The sequence below is a fragment of the Lithobates pipiens genome, unplaced genomic scaffold (genome assembly GCF_037356315.1).
Source record: "Lithobates pipiens isolate NorthernLeopardFrog02 unplaced genomic scaffold, aLitPip1_a1.2 Scaffold_28, whole genome shotgun sequence".
In the NCBI taxonomy this organism is placed as follows: domain Eukaryota; kingdom Metazoa; phylum Chordata; class Amphibia; order Anura; family Ranidae; genus Lithobates; species Lithobates pipiens.
Window position 1 is genome coordinate 20126976 of NW_027507789.1, and position 9256 is coordinate 20136231.

Sequence of the window (9256 nt, forward strand, 5' to 3'; positions counted from 1 at the left end):
ATGTTGTGGGAAAATTTTATATCCAGCTCTCAAACTTTGTTGGTTGGACATTCCGACGGAAAAAGTCTGATGGAGCCCACACACGGTCGGATTATCCGACAACACAGTCCGATCGGACATTTTCAGTCGGAATTTCCGAACGTGTGTACAAGGGCTTTCTCATCGCTGTGGAGGAAGCTTGGCCCACTCTTCTTTGCAGAATTGTTTTAATTCAGCCACATTGACAGGTTGTCCAGCATGAATGGTCTGTTTAAGGTCATGCCACAGCACCTCCATCAGATTTAAGTCTGGACTTTGACTAGGCCTCTCCAAAACCTTCATTTTGTTTTATTGAGCCATTCCAAGGTGGACTTGCTGGTCTGTTTAGGATCATTGTCCTGCTGCATAACCCAAGTGCCCATGAGCTTGAGGTCACTAACTGATGGCCGGTGTCCTATCATATAAGGTCCTCCATCCAAAAGTGTCCGCTGCGTACTGCGCATGCGCAGTACACAGCAACACAGATTCCGAAAATTGCCGAGGATGAACGGCGCCTGTGCCGTGAGTCCAGGTTCTAGCCCCACCATCCAAGTGGACATAGAGTAGGAATATAAAAGAGCCGAGCGCAGCGAGGCCGAGCCCGAAGCGTGGCGAGCGAAGCTCGCCCGCGAGGGGCCCTCTAATATTCACAACCCTATGTCCGCTTGGATGGTGGGGCTACCACCTCCACTCACGGAGCAGGCGCCGTTCAGCTTCGGAGATTTTCTGAAGCTTCGTCTGCTCCGTACTGCGCATGCGCAGTACGGGGCGGACACTATATGATGGCCGGACACTATATGGCAGAACACCGGAACATTCTCCTTCAGGATTTTCTGGTAGAGCCCAGATTTCATGGTTCCATCAATTATGGCAAGTCGTCCAGGTCCTTAAGCTTCAAAGCAACCCCAAACAATCGCACTACCACCATGTGTGACTGTTGGTATGATCTTTTTATGAAATGCTGTTTGTTTTAGACCAGATGTAACGGGACGCACACCTTCCAAAAAGGTCAGCTTTTCTCTCAGTTCACAGAATATTTGGATAAATCGAGATGTTTTCTGGCAAATGTGAGAGAAGCCTTTGTGTTCTTTATGGTCAGCAGTGGCTTTGGCCTTGGAACTCTCCCATGGACACCATTTTTGCCCAGTCTCTTTCTTATTGTTGAATCTTGAACACCTTACCGGAAGCCTGCAGTTCTTTAGATGTTGCTCTTTTATGCCCTCCTGGGTGAGTCGTCGTTTTTTTGCTCTTGGGGTAATTTTGTTGGGCCGTCCACTCCTGGGAAGGTTCACCGCTGTTCCAAGTTTTCTCCATTTGTGGATAATGGCCCTCACTGTGGTTTGCTGGAGTCGTAAAAGCCTTAGAACTGACTTTCTAACCCTTTCCAGACTGATACATGTCAATTACTTTTACAGCACTGTATATAAGAGAGAAGGGAGGGGTTTATTTTGGGGGAGAAATTTTCTAATACAGCAGATTTCCTAACCACTAATCCCTCGGAGGATTAATGGCCGGCCAACTGTCTCTGCTTTAGCCTAGAAAAAGGTTGGTAACTGAATAGCAAATACAAAACTGTACCAGTGAAACATGGAGGCTGTTCTTGACTTATAAAAATGTTAGTTTGGCTATCGGCGTCTGTGCTTTTTTTTTTTTTTGCATTACTGATTAGGAACAAGTATGCAAACCAGGAGCTCTGACTTGTTCTGCATTACTGTGTAGAGACAGTCAAGTACCTAGAAATTGAAGGATCACTTACACTGAGATTGAGCCCTCAAATTGTGTTGGCTTTGGAGGGGCAGTGCCTTCTGTTTTTACAATGGAAGCACCATTGACCTTTTTTTATTTTATTTTTATTTTACTATATTCAAATGTCACGACATTAATTTCTATGCACTGCAGCTGAGCCGCAGTACATGAAAGCACAGACACAAAAAGAGTGCTGCGGTGCACAAAAATGCAGGCATACTGTAGACATCACCTTACCTCAGATCTTTCAAGAGCATTATATGAAAGAACACATCGGCGGCATGTCTTTAGACATGCATGCTCCTCTCTGATGGCCACTGGGTGCTGTAGACCTTTAGCTGTGCAATCTGCTGATTGGTTGCTTGAGAATGCTCCAATCCACCAGATGAATGGCAAATAGGACCACCACCCATATGGATTTGGCAGATAGGATCAGATGTCAGCAGACACATCACCGCTAAAAATTTGCCTCTCCATAGGGGTGAATGTTGTGTACAATAAGGTCCACCTGAAAAACCGACAGGCGGACCCTGATCGAACAGCCCGTGTGAAAGGGCCCCAACTAAAATCTAGTGCTGTTTTGCCCAAGGTGTTGTATGCCCTTTGGCATTCTCCAATATACCTCCCCCTAAAATATTTCAAGAAACTAGAAGCCCTTCTAGGCCCCCTTGTTTGGGGTAGAAATAGACATAAGCTGGCGTGGCAAAAGCTCAAGAACCCAACGGATAGGGGAGGTATGGCGTTACCGAATTTTAACCACTACTACATTGCAGCACAGCTTTCCCAATTTTTCCATCTTGACAAAGCTGATGGTGATCGCTTCATGACCTCGATCTGCCCCAAATGGGCTCAACGTACAGGTGATCCACTATATGCTATCACTATGGGCACAAACTGCAGGGGCTTAGGTGATGATATCGCACCTGTGCTAATGGCCAAAAAAAAAAAGGGGGGGGGGGGGGGTTAAAAGTGCCTCTGCAATGGGCAGGGGCACTGTAGGAGCGCGTGCGTGTGTGTGTATATATATATATATATATATATATATATATATATATATATATATACACACACACGTCCAATCACATCACCAGTTGGCAGGGGCACTGTAGGAGCGTGTGTGTGTGTGTGTGTGTGTGTGTGTGTGTGTGTGTGTGTGTGTGTGTGTGTGTGTGTGTGTGTGTGTGTGTGTGTGTGTGTGTGTGTAATACACACGCACGCACAATCACATCACCAGTTGGCAGGGGGGCTTGCAAGCCAGCAACTAACAGTTGATTAAAGCGGGAGTCCACCGGGACTCTTTTTTTTTTTTTAAAGCCAGCAGCTACAAATACTGCAGCTGCTGACTTTTAAAATAGTGACACTTACCTGTCCAGCGCGCCCGCGATGTCGGCACCCGAAGCCGATCTCTAGATCTTCTCTCGAGTGCTGCCGCCGCCGCCATCTTGGGTATGGGAATCAGGAAATGGAGCCTTTCGGCTTCATTTCCCGGTTCCCTACTGTGCATGCGCGAGTCGTGCTGTGCAATAAGGACGGTCCCCGCTGCCTCTGGGATCTGTGTGTTTCCCAGCAGGCAGCGGGGCACTTGCGGAAAGGGGCGTAATCTACGCCCCTTTCTGCAGAGAGCTATCCCGGAAGTGGGTGCAGATACCTGTACTGTACAGGTATCTGCACCCCCCTCCCCCCTGAAACGTGCCAATTGTGGCGCCGGAGGGGGGGGGGGGGGTTCCGATGAGTGGAAGGTCCACTTTAGGGTGGACCTCCGCTTTAAGTAGCACACTGGAGAACTGGTCAGACTACAGTGTGTGTTTGTACATATATACACTATATATAAAAACCTACACATTCTTGTTACTGCATACATAGAAAACCCCATGCCAAGGAGTTTATTTATTAAAGGCAAATCTACAGTGCACTTGCTGTAGAGCTGAGGAGGGACATGCATTTTTGCTTGCACATGATTGGATGATAAAATCAGCAGAGCTTCCCCTCAGATCTACAGCAACTGCACTTCCAAGTGCACTTGTAGTGCAAAGTGGATTTGCCTTTAGTAAATCAACCAGAGTTTAAAATTGTCCACACACATCTAGTGTAAAATTCCCAGCACTTTGCTGCACAAAGTGACTGGTGCCATTTACAGCTACTAGAGCAGCACGATTAATCCTTACAAGATCGTAATCTCAATTCACCCCCCCCCCCCCCCCCCATCTTAAGCATTTCCATGATTCATGTAACAAGTGCAGAGCAGTTCCCAGCTATCAAATTAAAAAAAAATTAATAAATATAAAGCAGCCAGCAATGTTTAAAGGTTTTATTTTTTATTTTTTTTTAAATAAGAAAACATGTCATGCCTACCTCCACTGTGCAGTTAGTTTTGCAGAGTAGCCCCGATCCCGCTGTTCTGAGGTCCCACGGCGGCTGTCTCGGCTCCTCCCTGCTAAAGCTAACCCCCTCCGGGAAGCTCTTCCCAAAGGGGGTTAGCTTGCGGGCACGCTACTGTGTCATACAGATGGTGTCCATAGACGCCAACTGTATGACTTGTTCTCACACACCCCCCCAGCATTGGATGAGATTGACAGCAGCAAGTAGTACGTTGCCATCAATCTATCCAATCAACAGAGACTCAGTGGAGGAGGACGCCGGGGACACAAACAGCAGGTGAACGGGCTCAGGACATGACAGCGAAATGCATTAAAGAGGGGTTCCACCCTAAAGTGGAACTTCCGCTGATCGGAACCCTCCCCCCCCTCCGGTGTCACAATTGGCACCTTTCAGGGGGGAGGGGGGTGCAGATACCTGTCAAAGACAGGTATTTACACCCACTTCCGGGCACAGGCTCCCGTGGGAGTCTATGCCTCTTCCTGTCCTGCCACGCTGTCTGCTGGGACACACACACGGGTCCCAGAGACAGCGCGGACAATTCCTATTGCGCTGCGCGACTCGTGCATGCGCAGTAGGGAACCGGGAAGTGAAGCAGATTCGCTTCACTTCCCGATTCCCTCACCTAGAATGGTGGTGGCAGCAGCCGAGAGATCGATCGGCCTCGCTGGACCCCGGGACAGGTGAGTGTCCATTTATTAAAAGTCAGCAGCTGTAGTATTTATAACTGCTGGCTTTTAATATTTTTTCCCCCAGTACAGTCCCGCTTTAAGGTGAAAAACACAAACCTTTACAACCCATTTAACATTACATCTTTATTCATTTAGAGCTCAAAGGGATTAACTTCAGTCTGTAAATGAAGTCAGTTTAACCAGTTCCAGACTGCCGTTACACTTCAACCCAGCTGTGCAAAACAACATGTGTAGGTTGTCCACATGCACCGCCGGTGACCCGCTCCACTTAGCTCCTGCTGTGTCCAATTAGCAGCAACTGCAATAGCCGCCGGCCACCCGCAATCGTTCTCAGGAATGGCAATCTGCCCATGTTAACAAGACAGACAGTCATTGCATCAAAGATCTGCGATTCCTGGTAATCCGGAGCACAAATTTGTGCAGTGTCAAAAAAAAAAAAAAAAACAATCCCAGGGACCAGTTAACACTTTGATTGCCCCTGGTAATCCCTTTCCTGCCGGTGTCATTTATACTGTGACAGACACTAAGGTCCCCGAAAAGTGTCACTTGGTGTTTAATTTGTGCACCACAATGTCAGTCCTGCTAAAAATCACTGATCACCGCCATTACTAATAAAAAAAGTCCCTAAATCTATCCCATAGTTTGTACATGATAACTTTTGTGCAAACGAATATACGCCAATTGGCGTTTTTACCAGAAAAATATACATCAGAATACATATTGGCCTAAACTGGTAAAGATTTTTTACATATTTTTGTACGTTCTATAAGAGAAAGTAAAATTTTCTCAAAATGGTTGAGCTTTTTGTTCAGAGTGCAAAATAGGAAACCGCAGAGGTGATCAAATACCAAAAGAAAGCTCTATTTGTGGGGTAAAGGACATCAATTTTGTTTGGGCACAACATCGCATGACTAGAATCGGCAAAGTAATGCAGTGCCATATGACAAAAAAAAAAAAAAGGGGGCCTGGTCATTAAGAGCCTTAAATCCTTCCAGAGCTGAAGTGGTTAAAGCAACCTAGTCACGTAAAAATGGTTTTATTAAATTGTTCCTGTTTAACCCCCTTAATTTACTCTAATCAGCCTTATTCCCCTCCATTATTAATTAAAACTTTTGTTTGATATTTTTACACCCTTAATATACACATTTTACATTGAAAAAAATAAAATAAAAGCACATTAAAGCGGAGGTCCACCCTAAAGTGGTCCTTCCGCTCATTGGAACCCTCCCCCCCTCCGGTGCCACAATTGGCACCTTTCAGGGGGGAGGGGGGTGCAGGTACCTGTACAGTACAGGTATCTGCACCCACTTCCGGGATAGCTCTCTGTGGAAAGGGGCGTAGATTACACCCCTTTCCGAAAGTCCCCCGCTGCCTGCTGGGAAACACACAGATCCCAGAGGCAGCGGGTCCATCCTACTCGCGCATGCGCAGTAGGGAACTGGGAAATGAAGCCGAAAGGCTCCACTTCCTGATTCCCATACCCAAGATGGCGGCGGCAGCACCCAAGAGACGATCGAGAGATCGGCTTCAGGTGCCGACATCGTGGGCGCGCTGGACGGGTAAGTGTCACCATTTTAAAAGTCAGCAGCTGCTGTATTTGTAGCTGCTGGCTTTAAAGAAAAAAAAAAACGCGGACTCCCGCTTTAACGTCGTAAAAATAACTTTTCAATGCTTTGCACCAGATGGAAATGCCGAAACCAAAGATGCACTTGGCTGAAAACCCATTTAAAAAACATATTTATAGATAGTATTTGACTTTTTAAAAATATAAAATTTGCCTTTAGTGCAAAAGATGCGCTCAGGAAAATGTATCCCTTTAAAATTCTTTGTATGCACACTGGTCTGTTGTGCTTCCATTGTGGAATTAAATCCTGCTTGCTGCATTTTTGGTCAAGAAAAAAAAAAAAAATATCTCCCAGTTCAAATGCAGCAAGAACACATCATTAGTGCAACCATGTTATGTTTTTGATGCAGTTTGAGTCACAAGACCTATGAAAAAAAAAAAAAACAAACACACCACAATAGGGCCGAAACTAAAAATCGATTAAGCGGCAACTGATTCTGCAAATGGTTGTCAGCTATTTTCATAGTCTATTAAATTGGCCAGCGTGCATCATTTGTTTACATATCAGGAAAAACAGTGCAGCACACATACAGCACAGTACATATGTGTCAGCAAGTGCCTGAGAACGTGTAAGAAGCAATGGGACATGTAGTCCTGGGCAGGACATAAGTGGTTCTAAAAGCAGACTTTTTACCTTGCTATAGGGGGGCACTCTATACAGCTTGCTATGGGGACACTCGGAAGGAGCCAGAAGCGTCAGTGAATCACCCACTGTACTATGCAAAACCATTACAAAGCAGGTAACTTTTTCTCCAAACTTTAAAGACTGTGCAGGGAAGATCAGCATCTGAACCCAGAAAAGGTGGAGGCTGATAGACTGGAATATAAAAGGCATTACAATTACATTTAAAGTTTACCAGTATTGTGCATTATATTGCAAATCCTCAAGTGGGGGGGGGGTAGTACTAATTTATTAGTAAAGATTTCCATCTCCCTTCCAATCTCCATATAGGATTCATGTCTAACTCCTACGCCCATATATCCTACTTCTGGAATTACCATCACAGTATAAATGAACCCCTTATAGTGGCAATTTTTTGGACAGGTAAAAGACTTATGCTGGTGCCAAATGTCTTTTGCAGAAACGCACTACAGTTCATTTAACATGGTTTCCTATGGTTCACATTTTTCAGCTGCTGTGTAGTATACGGAAAGGGTCAAGGGCTTTTTTTGGTTTAATAGACTCCAAGGGAGAAGCATGTAGTGCATTATTGCCACGATTTGCGTTTTTAATCTGCCCAACAAATTGTCCAAAACGCAAACCCCCCCCATACTACACCGCAAGTGAATTTTCCAATCACTGGTTGAAATTGATTGATTTGACCCCACTAATTAGAAAAAAAAAAAAAAGTGAACAAAGGTTCTTGAAGGAAGACAGTTTTTGCATGGCCAGCATTAGAGGCAGCAGGTGCATGTAGCCTTTAATCAAGCAATCTGCCTATGACAAGGTAGTCAGATACATAACTAGGCACCTTTCACACATGCGGACCTTATGTCCATATTACATCCATTTGCAGATGAAATACAGACATACATCCCTATGGGATAGCAGGTGTCTGTGGATGACTATCGTCCGTCTGACAGCCCTGTCATCCGCCGGCTCAGCTGGGATAAAACTGAGCGATCCCCGCTGAGCAAGCAGATCCGTCCCATGTGAAAGGGGCCTTACAGTTTTGTCTGAACATCCACAAAACAAAGTCTTTAATTGATCCGAGTGATATTTACCAGATTCAACCTTCAATAGTTGATAATCTATCTTATCCTCAGTGGATTAGAGATTGTCCCAACCATATAGTTGGTTTAGATTTACCACTGCATAGAGATTAAGAATAAATTGCCTTTTAATTTTAAACTTTTCATATTATACACCACACTTAGGCTCGGTTCACACAGGGGGCGAGGCGACACGACTTGCCTCACCGCGACCTCAGCGGCGACTTGCAAATGACTTCTGTATAGAAGTCAATGCAAGTTGCCCCGAGGTCGCCCAAAAGTAGTACAGGAACCTTTTTTTCTAAGTCGGAGCGACTCGAGTCGCTCCTCTTAGAACGGTTCCGTAGTACAGAACGGGTCGTGTCGCCTCGCGTCGCCCCGTGTGAACGGAGCCTTAAAGTGGTTAACCCTTACAAACCACTTTGACCTACAGGTAAACCTAGATTAAGGCTTACCTGTAGGTCCAAGAAATATCTCCCGTGCGCATGCATGGGAGTGACATCGTGGCTTCGCCGAATGACAGCGCAGGAGCAGCGAGAACCACTGAGAAGATGGATGCTCCATACACAAGGGGACAGCGGTGACTTTGCTGGCTCCTGTGTCAGGTAAGTGACACATAATGGACTATACAATGCATAGTAGTCCATTATGCTTTACCTTTGCAGGGAATCAAAGAGGAAGTAACACCCATCAGGGTTTACTTCCTCTTTAAGGTTATTATCCAATAATTGGATAAACCAAGATTATAAAAATTAGTTGCAGCCCTATACCATAAGCACTGGTAATATCGTGGAAAACAACAAAAACGTTTTTGGCACCCTTTTCCCTTATCGAAAAAAAAAAATACAGATAGACCATTTGGCACATCTTTGTATCATTGCCAACAGCTGAAGTTAAAAGTTGCGGTAGGCACCAGAGTACAAAAAAATAAAATAAAAGTTATATTTCTTTAAATTTTATTGAAGCAAAGCATATTAGGTCTTATTTTGCCATCTTGTTTGAGAATTTATAGTTCAGGGGGTTGCAAATCTTTAATATAAAGAAAGTTCAGAATCATGATCTTTATTACAAGCATAAAAAAATTGTG

General features: G+C 45.0%; 1 protein-coding gene across 1 annotated transcript in view; it reads left to right on the forward strand.

The window, feature by feature from the left end:
* Positions 1-7100: 7100 nt before the first annotated feature.
* ANAPC11 (anaphase promoting complex subunit 11) overlaps positions 7101-9256 on the forward strand; it is a 32680-nt gene continuing 30524 nt past the window's right edge. The window contains exon 1 of the mRNA XM_077458856.1: positions 7101-7196. The gene's annotated coding sequence lies outside the window, so the exon portion shown is untranslated. The remainder of the gene's footprint in view (positions 7197-9256) is intronic.